The 14,416-nt window shown below is 42.8% G+C and overlaps 1 protein-coding gene across 4 annotated transcripts in view; it reads left to right on the forward strand.

Moving 5' to 3' along the window:
* Positions 1–14,416, forward strand: part of ABCD4 (ATP binding cassette subfamily D member 4) — a 179,901-nt gene that overhangs the window by 105,997 nt on the left and 59,488 nt on the right. The gene's annotated exons all lie outside the window — the stretch shown is intronic.

Consider the following 14,416-nt stretch of genomic DNA (forward strand, 5'->3'; position numbering starts at 1 on the left):
AAAAATCTTTTTCTTCATTTCATTGTCTTGACATGTGGACCTCCAAAAGCGGCCCAATGAGGTGCTGCCTGACTTCTGGGTGCCAGGCATATCTACACTGCAGGATACTATTATTAACTCGCCTTGATACTGTGGTCTCTGCATCTAAGGCATACCTGATGCTGGTGCTGGAAATTATGTACCTTCCTCTCTGACATTTTAATCTTTTTTTAAAATATCTGACAGGAACATGCTGTATCAGGTCTTCTATTTATTCCCATTGACTCCTGCCACCTTCAGCTAAACGGCCATTGGAATTAGCTATGCCCCATTGTGAAGCATCCGTAACGCTACTCCTTTCCCTACTGCATTGATCATTTTACTTTCTTTATCAGCATTGGGGTGACTCCTGGTCCCTGCATAAGTGCCCTTTTTATAGCAGTATAGACCATCAGAGTATCAGCGACACATGCCCATGGATAAACAGCAAATATTGTGGTTCAAGTCTTTTCGTGTCGTAACTTCTCTAGCCTTCATTGGGTCCTTAAATTCACCAGTGCTCTATTCAGTTTTTCTCGATAAGGAAGTCATTCTCTTCCTGTTCTACATGTAGGAGCTAGTGGTGTGCTACTGCTCTAACAATGATAGTGGAGTATGTAGAGATGTTATCAAGTGGAGATTCTCAAACTGTGTATGGCTCTATGGCCTTGGCCACTTGGGTGTTTACTCTGTAGTAATTCCAAGCATCGTCCCATTGGCCAGTTTACCCTGGCTCTTGGTGTATTGGTATTGGCTCAACTGAATGCTTCTCGTTAGGTCCTGAATTTACAGACTGTGGTGACATTGGTTGTGTTAAGGTAGGTGCACCCTTCTTTTATTTTTTTGCAACTTTATTCAACAGTTTAAGGTGCAGTATGATTTGATAGCACAAATTAAAATCATTACACTCCTCTTCTTGCATAGAACCTTTTCACATATCTATCAGGAAAACCATCTGAAATCATTGTATGAGGGCAATATTTCACATTTGTTTTACAGTCTCTTTTTTTCTTAATCGCACAAAGTTGGAGACCATGTACACAGGTTTGAACATCTCACCACTACAGGCATGCGTGCCACCACATAACCCATACCCTTTCGCCATTTACATACGTAATGAAAGGGGACCGTATTTTTCTAATGTTGCTAATTTATCGGTAACAGTTGCTGCAAGTTTTCCCATAGTGTATATGGACTGCATCTTGGTTCACCAGACCATCACCATGCAGGGTTCCACAAACTTCCAGAATGCAGTCTGGCTGCAAATAGAAGGTGCATTATGAGTTTGCCAATTTTAGATGTAAAAGGGTATGAGTTGCCATTCCCTTCTTTCCCAGCAGTATAACCAGAGGATCTAATCCTAGAGAGATTAATCTTTTGGGATAAAGCACCATCTCCATAGAATCTTGTGCGAATTCTCCTTATACTGTGATGCCTTTCTTTCCTTAGGGATTGGAAAATGTCTAACCATTTCAGATTAGCATCCTTAAATGTAAGCCTTCACATTTTAGGAAGGACTGACGTGTTTTGTGGGGGTGTACATAATACAACACATGCGTGTATAGATATATATATTCATCTAACATCTCACATTTTTGATCCATCTGGCTGGAGCCCTTGTTGGCTCAGCGCTGAAGACTTGCTCGGGTTCACACTAATTTCAGTGCCTCACCTCTGCTCTTGAGAATAGTTTCCTTGACCTCTGACTCTTGGGACATTGACTTTAGGTGCCGACTGGTCTCGAGTAAGTTGGGTGGTGAAAACTCTCAAGAGGAAGATCTTCGGACAAAGTAGGATGCTCTAGGGGCAGTTTCGTTCCAGAACTCAGTGTAGACTTGTTTCAAGGTTGATCCCCTGTGGTTGAAACCTTGGTAAGTTGTGCAACATTTTTTCGAGGCTAAGAGTGCTGTGACTAGTCCCTGTTGTTGATCTAATGGATGAAAGTTGTAGTCATTCTCTTGGATGTGTGTTTCAAGATTCAGCTTCTCTGGAGTTTGTTTTAATGAGATATAGAATTTGGACTGCACTGTCTTTGTTCCTGTCGTGTACTGGACAGACTGCCCCTATCATCACTGGACTCAAAGCTCTGTGTACTCTGCTACCTCTCTGGACTCTGTGGAAATATGGATTTTTATGATCAGTTATGTCCCCTATCTTGGACCCCAACGGTTTCATGTATAGATCATAAGTACATGTATGTTTCCTCCAGTTCCAGTTATGAAGACGCAAACACTTGTGCGTCCACCGTCAACATGTCCTCTTTCTGATCCGCCATGAATGGGCCGGATATTCTATTTCTAAGTATGAAAGGCCACCGGCTTTATATGGTTTATTTATCCCATTTTTCAGTCCAGGCGAGTAGGCCCTGATTCTGCCATCAAGCCTTTTCTGCCTTCTGCCTCTGAAAGCTCCAGTCTGACCTCGCATCTGTATCCATGAACTTTGTCCTACTCCCTGCGCGGCTAACGGTGCCTGACTCCAGCCTGTTGCCTGCCAAAAACTGTATTTCACCTTCAAGATTATCTGCTCTGCTCCGCTCTTCACCCAATGCATTCCTGTCTAGTAGTTTAAGTAAACATTCTTTCAGCTACCGAGCAAAGGGCCCGGCTTCTGTCTTTATGCAAGTAATTCATAGCCCTGTTACTATGGAAGATTTCTGTCCTCGCATCTAGTGTAGACACTTAGACGCTTGTACACGCACTAACAGTCAGTATAGTCAGTATAGAATAAGATTCTATCCTAAGAGACCTTTCTTTTTGGATAACACAGTTCTTTAAACATAGGATGTTAGATATGATTTGGGATTAGGTTGACATAACCCCAGACTTCTGTCTCCACATGTAGAGCTAAATGTCAAGTCCCTTTCACCCCCTAGTTGCACGTCAATCACACGTCATGCTGCTGCGCGCGCATCTCTGCCAAGTATTTCTGCTGACATTGCGAAATTCTTCCGTGGAACCACCCATTTCTGACATCATATCCAATGACGTTCTTTAAGTTACGCCCAGTTACACCTATTTTAGTTACGCATGTATGTTCTTATCTTTATTATCAACTGTTACGCCTCCTGCATCTGTTTCACTGTAATGCCTATTGTATAAAAATGATTACTTGTCAATAAAGTTGTTCCTTCACTTCCTGAACCTTCGTGGTGATGGAATATGGAGACCATTGATTCGAATCGATTTTGGAATAAAGCCCGTTCCGAACCTCTAATACCACGGATTCTGCCTCTTATTTTACTGAGCTATTATTATAGTTTTTCCGCATCAAATTAAGTCCCGGTAATTAAATTATTTACCACATAAATGGCGCCCGAACAGGGACACTTTCTCATCTCACGCGCCGGAGGTGCGTTGCAGGCCCGGTCTCCTGTCACAGCTGGACGGACAACAACGCGTACCCACAGGATTTCCTGTATCTCCCTCCTGCCGAGCGGGGGTAACTGAGGCTGCGATCAACACCCAGACGAGGCGGTGAGAAGTGCGAAGTATCCCGACCAGAGCCTAGCTGAGAGAGCAAGATCCGAGGTATACAGAGGCCCACCAGGTTCCGAAGTTTCGAGTCGAGTCCAGTCCGGTCCGAGTCCAGTTCAGTTCAGTTCCGAGGCCTTCCGTTCCGAGCTACCCGGTGAGTACCATTGTCGGGGAGGCGTTCTGACGTGCACATAGGTTGTGCCGGTCAAGACGGGTTTGGGTACACAAATCCGGTCTGCACTGTTTCAGCAGTGTATCTGTACTGTTTAGCAGTATATCAAGTATGTCTAGTATATAATCCAGAATTACCTAGTTAGTGCCGAGTATCATGTTTAGTGACTAGTTCCTCAAATGACCATCATTGCTGTTCATTAAATGTTAAATGTTAAAATGTTTTAAATACGTTCTGCATATTGTGGTGTGAATGACTGTTCATTATTGTATTTTGTTGTATTAAACGTGTTCAGAATTAGGTATCAGATCAGATCAGTTCTCAAAAATGCCGCTCTTTTCGAAATTAAGACAGATAAAAACTAGAAAAGGGGTACTCGAAGAAGCTGTTCCCATTCCTCCTAGGGACACTCCAGGGTACTTCATGTATCATAAACATGGCCTAGACGCCATATTATTTCTTGATTTATGGGTAGACTACACCAAGGAATTACCAGAAAGTCAGAGGTGGCCCGCAGCTGGGACCTGGGATGCAGATTGCATCGTGAAAGTAGAGGAAGAATTATGGAAAAAGAAAGCTAGACAATCACAGAAAGATGCCATTGAATTATGGCGTAAAGAATCGTATAGACGTACAGAAAAAGCACGTAGACAGGAAGAGAAGAGTAAGGAGAATTCAAATAAAGTTCGAGAAAATATATTAATTGAAGAAGGTACTCGAGTAAAATCAGAACAAGTAGACCGACAACGAAATGCCCTTATGAGTGGTATGTATCCTCTTTTGGCCGAAGGGTTACCTAAGGCTACTCCGGAGATACCAAAAGACTTGCCACCCCCATTGTTCCCGATAAAAGTACATCCCAAAGGACATCCCAGAACCGCAGAAGATGTTTTTCTTTCCTCTTATTTAGACGACGCAGCTCCCGAGTATGCTAGTGCTGCGCCACATAGACCGCCTGCCGAGGGGGTTCAACGCCAAGACCCTCCTCCGTCTGTACCTCCGCAACAACAAACTCCGACACAAGTTCCGGCAAGCACATCTGTTTCTACAGCTGTACCCACATCTATGGTTGCCATATCACGTTCAACGAATCCTTTCACATCCAGCACCCCAGGTGGTGCTACAGGAGGTACAACAAACATTTTTTCCACGCCACCCAGAGTAAATAAACTTTCCTTTCAAGAATTAGTCCACCAACGTACGCCCAAACTAGTAACTCCCGACGCGCTTAAGGAACTTCTAATAGATTGTAGATATGACCCGGTGCCCGGAAAAGGGGACGAAATGCTGCTGGCATCATTACGTATCCGACGAGCTGCAATATATTTAGGGAGGCTACCAGGAATGACTACACATTTAGAAAATATATATCACTTTGTCCAGTCAGGACGAGATTCCGAAAGTATTAATAGAGCCTTGGAGTACCAGAAAGTGGAGATACAGGGGGAACTGTTACGTGTCCTCATAAATTGTGTGATCAGAAATCAAGACCGACCAGGGGTAAATCCGGAAGAAATGCAAATTCTTACCACCTGGAGTCGGAATATATCAGAGGGGAGACATGATAAACGATCATGTATAGTAGCTATGTGCCGCAAGATCCGCAAAGAAGTAGAACGAATACACGAAGAAAGATTAGCAGTAGACGAGCCTGAACAAACCGAGGAGGAGGAAGAATTGGAACTGCCCACAGGACAGTTAGAAACTATGGCCTATGTAGGTAGAGGGAAATATTGTAATAATACTAGATGCTTTACTGATCCGATACGTCCGATACGTCCAGATAATAACAGAAACTTCCAAAACCCAATAATAAATATAAGGTCCCCCGAACATTCGTTCCAAGCCGCTGACAAATTGCTCCAAGAACGAAGGGGTTATCATATACTTGATTCTATGGACGAACAAGAATTAGCCAGGTCAGCCGTTCATTGGGTTGACAGTCCCGGAAAATATAGTGATGATACACTAGCACACACGTTTTTGAACCTCGCCCCAGATGAACAACGTTTAGCTGGTATCTATATGGTTCAACAACTCCTTATATTATATAAAAGCCAACACTCCGATCCTGGTCCATTACCTAATATATTGACTGAATTACTCACAAATAAATGGAGAGGTTCAGGTACTGAGTTAATTAGAGAAATACTAGAATCCAGAAAGCAGTATATTCTTTTTGTATGCCCCGAACATGTCTCACTGCCCATCAAGGAAAGAACGACGTACTATATGGATAGACAGAATCCCTTACGCGAAGTGCACCCGATAAAAGGTGATGACAATCAGTTTAAACGTGTGTTTGTATACACACCCATATCTAAAATAGAACTATTAGAAATGAAGAAAGTGGTACCCAGTCATGACAAAGACCCAGCGGGTTTCCACCGTGAAATTAAAGACATGTTGCTCATGGGAGAGTATACCTATCCAGACATTATGACGATATTGAAGGTATTAATGCCTGCGGGCATTTACGAAAAACTCAAGGAAAAGGACTGGGAGGTGGGAGACCAGAAGATAGATTGGACAGCATTAGAAAACGAAGAAAAAGCTCGAGGTCCAGGTTCAGGGCTTGGGGAAAAGACCAAAATACTACCAGGTTTACTAGTACAGGTATTGCCACGTTTATTAACTACGAAAAAGGAAGACTGGGGTGCAATTTCAGCCTGTAAACAAAAGCAAGATGAAGACACTAGTGATTTCTATGCCCGATTCGAAAAATGTTTTGGTATAAATAGTGGAATAAAAGCAAGTAGCGAATCTTATCCACATCTGTTTGTGACAAAATTAGTTGAAAATGCCCTGCCCCAAGTTAAGAATAGAGTATTGAAATTCGAGAGTACCTGGCAAGGTAACTCTCCGTCACAAATGTTACAAATGCTACAGTACCATCACAATAGAACTAGAGAGGAACAAGAACATGAACAAAGACGCATGAAAGACACGAAAATGAAAATGCTAGTTTCCCAGACAGTTCCAGCTGACGGTCATAAAAAGGGTATGACACAGTCCAGTGTTTCAACAGGTCCTGTAAAAGGGACATGCAACTATTGTAAACAGCCAGGCCATTATGTACACGATTGTCCAGTTTTAAAACATAATATTGCCATAGGTAATACTAAAGAAAGACCACGGCCACTTAGACAGGATCAGAACCAACAAGGAGCTCCGCAGCATGCACAGGCCATGCCAGCTCCGCAACAGTCTATGCCAGCTCCACCACCGCAGCCTATTGCTGCTACACCAACAACGACACGACAGATGTACCAGACTGCACAGTATGATTATCCTGATTATCAACGATACTCATGAAACAGCCTAGAGAGGGAAGTTGGCTTACCCCTTATCGAGGTCCCTGTAGATCAAGAAGGACCTTATGTACACAGTGAACTATTAGGCCAAGATAGAAAATTTTTACTTGATACAGGGGCAAGCCGAACAACAATAAAACGTAGTGAAGTTCCAGGGGCACCCCTCTCAGGCTCACAGAATATTTCCCTTGGGTTTTCAGGAAAACCTATCATTAACGAAGTATCACAGCCTCTTCCCCTTACGATTGGTCCTTTGACACGAACTACAGATTTATTGCTTACTAAATCATGTCCAGAAAACCTGTTAGGTATCAAAACATTGAAAGCTCTAGGAGCTATAATATGTTGTTCTCCGGAAGGAGTGAGATTGTTTTTACGTGATTTCAAAGGGCACTATGTGTCCCGAGACATGGATCCCCGACTGCAGACTTTACCCACACATTTATGGGCACAAGGCCCTACAGATGTTGGTTGCATGAACATTACACCATATCGAGTCCCACTAAAGGCAGGAGTGGTACTACCACGAATGCGACAATACAAGTTACCACCAGAAGCTGTAGTGGCTTTACTGCAAATCATTGACGAGCTTATTGGCCAAGGAGTGGTTGTGGAAACCGACTCCAATGTATGTAATTCCCCGATAATCCCGATTCTTAAACGAACTGATCCAAAAGCCCCGTCAGTATATCGATTGGTTATTGATCTGCGCGAATTAAATAAATGTATTGTACCACAATACCCCGTAGTTCCAGACATTTCTTCATTACTGACAGCCATTGATTCCGAAGCAACATTCTTTACTGTAATTGATCTCAAGAATGCCTTTTTCAGCGTCCCAATAGATCCGGAAAGCCAATACTTGTTCGGATTTAGTTTAAATGGACGAAGCTTTAAATTCACACGCGCACCTCAAGGATTCACAGAAAGCCCCAGCATCTATAGCCAAGCACTGAAACGAGAACTTGACAGTATCCACATGCCAGTCAACACTGCCCTGCTTCAATATGTTGATGATCTGCTGATCACCGCCCGAAGCGAACCTGAATGTGAAAAAGCCTCACTGACGGTTTTACATTTTTTGGCCGAAAAGGGGCACAAGGTGTCCCCTTCTAAGCTGCAATTCTGTGTCCAGCGAGTTGTTTACCTTGGTCACTCGCTGTCCAAGGAGGGAAGGCAGCTTACACCCGACCGCATACAGTTAATTGATAACATGTCAGTACCCAAGACACAAAAGGAGGTGCGGGCTTTTATAGGCCTCACTTCATATTGTAGGCAGTGGATCCCTCAGTATGCATTTCTAGCAAAACCACTCATTCAGTTGACAACACAGGAGGCAGCCACATCGACTGTCCTCCCTTGGACTCAGGAACATACACACGCCTTTGAAAGTTTAAAGAAAGCTTTATGTCAAAGCACCTGTCCTAGCAACACCATGTTACAGCAAACAGTTTACGCTCTTTGTTACAGAACGCGAAGGTACTGCTTTGTCAGTACTCACACAGGAACAAGCAGGATCACACAAACCATGTGCTTATTTTTCTAGTACATTAGATCCCGTAGCTCAGGCTCTGCCTGCGTGCCTGAAGTCAGTGGCAGCGACAGCTTTAGCAATCAGACAAAGCGATGCCATAGTGTTAGGACATCCATTGACAGTACAAGTACCACACGCAGTAGAGGTTCTCTTGAACCGCACACAAACACAACACTTGACTATAGCGAGACTCACCGGTTACGAATTAACATTGTTTCAGCCACACATAGAAATCAGACGTTGTAGTACATTGAATCCTGCCACTCTTTTGCCAGTAAACGGAACAGACCCATTAGCACATGATTGTATTGAAGTTATTACTATCACGACGAAACCCAGACAAGACTTGACAGACGTCCCATTGACAGATTCAGACCTGACGTTGTATGTAGATGGTTCATGTATGAGAACAAGTACAGGAGAGCTAGTGGCCGCGTATGCAGTCACAACAGACACTGAAGTCATTGAAACAAATCGTATTAATACCTTGTCAGCTCAAGCAGCAGAGCTCATCGCTCTGACACAAGCCTGTATTCAAGCCACAAATAAGAAAGTCAACATATACACAGATTCACGTTATGCATTCGGAGTCGTCCATGACTTCGGCGTGCTGTGGCGAGAGAGAGGTTATTTGACTTCTCACGGTGCCCACATTCAGCACGGACCCCTCATTCATGCTCTATTAGATGCAATACATCTACCCGCTGCAATATCAATTATGAAATGTAAAGCTCATACGAAAGTTACTGATATCATTTCCCAAGGCAATGATCTAGCTGACAAAACAGCTAAACAGACTGCTCAAACTCACACATCTGACATGACAAAGACAATAGTTCGGACACCAACACATTGCATGATGGTAAAGGATCCCGCTCTTGACGTAATTGACATACAGACACATGCTACACCAGAAGAAATAAAGAAATGGACTGAATTAGGAGGGATCCAAACTGATCAGGGATGGATGACGAAGGAAAAATCTATATGGTTTCTTCCCGACTCAATGGTCCAAGTTATCATAAATACAATACATAGTCCTGCCCACTTAGGAGAAAAAGCTATGCTAGACAGCATTCAACACATTTGGTTCAACAAACATTTACGAGCAGCAGCTAAACAAAAAGTCCGTACCTGTATGATCTGTTGTCAGTTTAACCCAGGTAAAAGCATTCCCGTAGAACAGGGTGGATTTCAGCCTCCTGATCACCCTTTTGAAGTCCTCCAGATGGATTATATCCAGATGGAACGATGTCGAGGATTCAAATACGTTCTTGTAGTTGTTTGTGCTCTTTCCCGTTGGACAGAGGCATACCCGGTTTCAGATTACACTGCCCCGACTACTGCCAAACAGTTAGTTCGAGAATTCTTCCCACGGTACGGTTTACCACGTGCTGTCTACTCAGATAACGGCCAGCCGTTCTCATCCGAACTAATGAAATACGTTTCACTTTTGTTAGGTTATCAATGGAGATTTCACTGTGTCCGACACCCCGAGGCAGCAGGTCTCGTGGAACGACATAATCAAACTCTGAAGATTAGATTGTCAAAAATATGTAGAGAGAAAGGTGTCGACTGGGTAGTAGCCTTACCAGTTGCACTCTTTTACATGAGAATGGTAGCGCACTCTCGAACAGGGCTATCCCCTTATGAGGTGATCTTCGGTAGACCACCAAATATGTGGGGGACGCCTATACCTCGTAAAATAACTGACGTTGACTGTAATATGCTGACAGATTACCTGGCTTCCTTGATGTCTGCACTACAATCTTGTCGTTCACAGGTAGCTGCAGCCTTTCCCGACAACACCGAGGTGAAACCCCATGACGTGGTTCCTGGTGACCTGGTGTTAGTGCGGAATTTTGATCGGAAGTCTCAGCTGGATCCTAGGTGGAGATCGCCTCAACTCGTACTGCTAACCACGAGGACAGCCGTGAAGATCGAAGGTCGAAAAGGCTGGATACATTCAAGTCATATCAAGAAATTTCATGGACTACCATCCGATATAGAGACTAAACACTGTATTTCCTCAAAGACAGACTCAAAGCTTCCTTTGGTTGAACTGAATGATAAAGAACAATATAGACTAAAACTACGGTCCAACAAGTCAGACAATTTGATTGTTTAAGTCCTCTCCAAGGTGAATCGGTTGAATTTGTCTCTGACATGTATCGTCTGGACCGGAATAGAGAAGAAGATAATCAAACCAAGTTGAAAAAACATGCGTACTGTAAATCACTGCGTAGTCATTGTACAGTGACGTTATTAATTTTGTTTTTCTTATGTCTTTTAATAATAGCTGCAAGTATATTGTTGCACATATATTATCCTATTTCTAAACATGTTTATAATGTTACTGCTGAACATTCTTTTAGTGAATTTCCCCCGCATGAGTTGTCATATAGATTTGCGCTGCGCAATAACACTTTTATTAGTATGTTACATCATTCCCATCAGGCTAGCAATGCTACAAATTGTTGGATATGTGGCCGACTCCCTCCCTATCAGAACTATAATGGACTTTTGCCTCTCTTTCCATATCCGTTCACACACAATGGCTCCTGTGGAGCATGGTTTAGTTTAATTAATTCCCTAGATTCGAATTCCGCAGTTTATCAAAACAACCGGGTTTGGGGAAACCTGAACTTAGTCTTGCTTAAAGCCTGTTACCCTAACAAGGAGGGACTTCCCAAAAGAACAGGAACTGATCTAGAAAATGAAGTATATGGATTAGGTAATTTCACGCTTAATCTCATGATCCTGAATGTCGAAACCGAAGCTGCACCAATTTTGCCCGCTATGTCAGTATTTCCAGTTAAAGGTGAACTGTGTATAAGAAAGAATGGCTCCATACACATGGGCCATAGTAAATGCATCACTGTAATAGAATTCAGTGATCAAGGCAAGTCTACATTTAGAGCTTCTCGCCATTCCTACTTTGTATGTGGTCAGACTGCATATATACGTCTGCCTCTAGATTGGGATGGTACCTGTTACATCGGATTTCTTTTGCCACCTGTTTTCCTAGCTCCTCCTGATTATCATAGAAATACTCATTTAGTACACAATAGAGAACGGAGAGATCTCCCAATAGTCGATTACACTGAGACAGCATGGGAAAAATACACAGATTTCAATAAAGGTCTCTTTCCTTATATAGGTACAGTCACTAATAGTAAGCTGATACGTAGATTAACCAGAACCCTTGAAGCAGTAGTAAACGAAACTATTTCCGCCTTAGGCAATTTAACAGAAGAACAGTCTGCTATGCGGATTGTTGTGCTTCAAAATCGTCTTGTCCTTGACGTCATTCTGGCCGATAGGGGCGGAGCTTGTAGGGTCATCGGATCAAATTGTTGCATTTTCATACCAGAAAATTCGCCATCTGTATGTAAAGCCATAACACGCCTTCATAAGATTGTAAGCCAGATACACCAGAATCCAGGCACCTGGACTTGGTCCGGTTGGTTTTGGAGTGTATTATCTACCTTTGGATGGAGGGTCCTATCCTTCCTAGGTATTGGCCTTCTCATACTATTCAGTTGCTGCTTATGCCTACAATGTGGACCAGCGATTTGTGGTCTATGTGCCACCTCGTGTATCCCACATCCAAGTTTTCATTCAAGATTCCGGAAGAAGAAAGAAGAACAAATGATGTTATATGAACAAATCAACGGATTGATGAAGATTGATATCTCTTAAGGGCAAGTAGGGGACAAGGAGGGAATGTGGAAATATGGATTTTTATGATCAGTTATGTCCCCTATCTTGGACCCCAACGGTTTCATGTATAGATCATAAGTACATGTATGTTTCCTCCAGTTCCAGTTATGAAGACGCAAACACTTGTGCGTCCACCGTCAACATGTCCTCTTTCTGATCCGCCATGAATGGGCCGGATATTCTATTTCTAAGTATGAAAGGCCACCGGCTTTATATGGTTTATTTATCCCATTTTTCAGTCCAGGCGAGTAGGCCCTGATTCTGCCATCAAGCCTTTTCTGCCTTCTGCCTCTGAAAGCTCCAGTCTGACCTCGCATCTGTATCCATGAACTTTGTCCTACTCCCTGTGCGGCTAACGGTGCCTGACTCCAGCCTGTTGCCTGCCAAAAACTGTATTTCACCTTCAAGATTATCTGCTCTGCTCCGCTCTTCACCCAATGCATTCCTGTCTAGTAGTTTAAGTAAACATTCTTTCAGCTACCGAGCAAAGGGCCTGGCTTCTCTGTCTTTATGCAAGTAATTCATAGCCCTGTTACTATGGAAGATTTCTGTCCTCGCATCTAGTGTAGACACTTAGACGCTTGTACACGCACTAACAGTCAGTATAGTCAGTATAGAATAAGATTCTATCCTAAGAGACCTTTCTTTTTGGATAACACAGTTCTTTAAACATAGGATGTTAGATATGATTTGGGATTAGGTTGACATAACCCCAGACTTCTGTCTCCACATGTAGAGCTAAATGTCAAGTCCCTTTCACCCCCTAGTTGCACGTCAATCACACGTCATGCTGCTGCGCGCGCATCTCTGCCAAGTATTTCTGCTGACATTGCGAAATTCTTCCGTGGAACCACCCATTTCTGACATCATATCCAATGACGTTCTTTAAGTTACGCCCAGTTACACCTATTTTAGTTACGCATGTATGTTCTTATCTTTATTATCAACTGTTACGCCTCCTGCATCTGTTTCACTGTAATGCCTATTGTATAAAAATGATTACTTGTCAATAAAGTTGTTCCTTCACTTCCTGAACCTTCGTGGTGATGGAATATGGAGACCATTGATTCGAATCGATTTTGGAATAAAGCCCGTTCCGAACCTCTAATACCACGGATTCTGCCTCTTATTTTACTGAGCTATTATTATAGTTTTTCCGCATCAAATTAAGTCCCGGTAATTAAATTATATACCACAACTCAAAGCCCTCTGTGTACTCTTCTACCTCTCCGACTGAGGTCTCAGTAGAGTCTTGATGCTCCATCTCTCAGCAGTGCACCCACCTTCTGTCGTATTCGTGCCAAATAGTTTTCTTGGACCATAAGGAGTTACATACAGAACAGGTGATCTCATTGTGGTGCCTCACTGAACAAAAGTGACAGATCTGATGCTTGCTCCATCCTCAGGAACTTTCTACTGAAAGAGAGGCAAAACTTGCATGGAGTGTTGTCCATACACACTCCCCTTACCAACGAATCATTCTCATAAGACCTGCTCCTCCTGGTTGTTTGTCTCTGCAATAGATGTTGGCACAATCTGTGTTCTTTAGGTTGTTCTATTCTCTGTCAGCTTCTTTTCTTTATTTCCTTAATCACAATCTATCTGTTTTTGATGGACCTCTTGAAACATGTCCAAGCTTGATGGTGTAACAACACAGTCTGAGATGCAGGCAGTATCCTGGTACATTGTGGGTTTTAGGGGAGGCACCATAATTGACCTCAAAACCGAAAGCCCTCCTTCGACTAAATACATCTTGCGATGATCCGAAGCCAACAACAAAAGTCAGGAATGTGCACAGCATGTGATCAACAGCTACACATGTTGTAAACAAGCAGTTAACATGACCTCCATTTGAAAAGATACAGAGAGAGTGCACTATAACTACTTTGCTTTCTCTCTTTGGCTGTAGATGTAGACCTATCCACAATGGTTTGATTCACCTAGTACGTTTTGTCTGCTAAATAATGTGTGCTGTGTTTCCAAATGTGTAGTGCTGCTGAAGATACCCCCACCAAGGTATTTTCATGGAAGGAGGGTAAAAAATGAAATTATACATAAAACGTAATGGTCGTACACTTTTCTGTATTTATGTATGATAACAATTTTGAAAAAGCGTCTTAGCATGCCAGCTGTTAATGGGCGATACGTGTTGGCTAATGTTGCAGTTGATCAAGAACAA

This window comes from Triturus cristatus, chromosome 9 (genome assembly GCF_964204655.1).
Source record: "Triturus cristatus chromosome 9, aTriCri1.1, whole genome shotgun sequence".
Classification (NCBI taxonomy): Eukaryota; Metazoa; Chordata; class Amphibia; order Caudata; family Salamandridae; genus Triturus; species Triturus cristatus.